Below are 1,385 nucleotides of genomic sequence, written 5' to 3'. Positions count from 1 at the left end.
GGTGGTTGCAGAACTTTGTTCCCCCTCTCCCCTGTGTATTTTATAAGGAATCAGTGGAACCAGGGTTGGAACCTGCTGTTGTCGCACTGCTGAGACATTAGTCAACTATAACACTGTAAATATGTTTGAGTGTCTAAATAGAAACACCTTTTCCCCAACAAAATGGCAAGAGATTGTCTCCAGTTCCAAAACAGAAAGGCATATTTTTTTTCATTCTATCCTGGCAGCAACAGATCATACCAGAAATCAGAGATTTGTTGGAGTGGATCAACCATTGCTTTCTGCCTAACTACCCAGCTTCTACGGTTTAGGAGACCTAGGGCGCAATACTAACCCCTTATGTCAGTGCTTGCCAACACTGGCATAATGGTGCCAATGGGACACGTGCTGCATCCTACAGTTGGCTGTCACTCACGGAGGCCTCCTCAAAGTAAGGGAATGTTTGTTCCCTTACCTCAGAGCTGCATTGCCCTTATTGCCCTGGAAAGCACTGACATAACGGGTTAGGATTGGACCCTAAGCTGGCAATCTTGTGTTCTTGTGCCAGTGAAACAAACTAAACCAAGAAACTCTCATACGTTTCACTTTTCCTCCAAGCTGGAATGGATGCATAAATACCGTTTAGAAGTTTTCAATCATTTTTTCCCCTGTAGATGTGAAGAACAGTGTGCACATGTCAGCAAATCCCACCCCTTCTGCCATGCTCAAAAAACTCCACCTCCCTCATGTTCGGCATTTGCCTGCAGCAGTAAAGGCAAGTTTTTTCCTATGATTATTGCCTTGGAATATTCTAGGATCACAGTCATTGGAAGGATCTCTTTCAAGTTTTTAGCATTGCCAATGCAGACAAATGCTGATCCCAGGTGGATTCATGAGCATGGTGGGGGGCAGGGCTTGCTAATGTGCGGCAGCAACTGTTACCCTGCACATGCCCAATCTCGTCTGATCTCAGAAGCTAAGCAGGGTCAGGCCTGGTTAGTACTTGGATGGGAGACCGCCTGGGAATACCAGGTGCTGCAGGCTTATACCATAGTCTTTCGAGACTGAAGGTTGCCAACCAACCATGCTGCCCCGCCCTGGGGGAATATTTATTTCATTGTATTTATTTCTTGTTACCTTCTTCTTGCATTAGAATTGTAATTTTGGGAAATAAGCACTTGAGTTATAGAAAACAGAACAATATCTGTGCTGCCCTCCTGTAATTTCACTTGTGGTAAAAAGTGGGGAATGTGTGTGAAAACAGTCCAGAAGTGAGGCCTTTGTTTCTGATCTGCTCATACAGCAGCATTGAGTACTATCTTTCTTCATGAGAACACAGCCACAGGACATTCCTTTTTCTTTTCACCACCAGAGAGGGACAAAGCGCTAACTCAGTGCCTTTCTCA

General features: G+C 44.8%; 1 pseudogene; it reads left to right on the top strand.

Moving 5' to 3' along the window:
* The first annotated feature begins 906 nt into the window (after positions 1–906).
* LOC136636986 (5S ribosomal RNA) lies at positions 907–1,023 on the top strand (annotated as a pseudogene).
* The last annotated feature ends 362 nt before the right edge of the window (positions 1,024–1,385 follow it).

This window comes from Tiliqua scincoides, chromosome 1, assembly GCF_035046505.1.
Source record: "Tiliqua scincoides isolate rTilSci1 chromosome 1, rTilSci1.hap2, whole genome shotgun sequence".
In the NCBI taxonomy this organism is placed as follows: Eukaryota; Metazoa; Chordata; class Lepidosauria; order Squamata; family Scincidae; genus Tiliqua; species Tiliqua scincoides.
The sequence above is the reverse complement of the archived record's forward strand: the minus strand, read 5'-3'. Positions and strand labels throughout refer to the sequence as shown.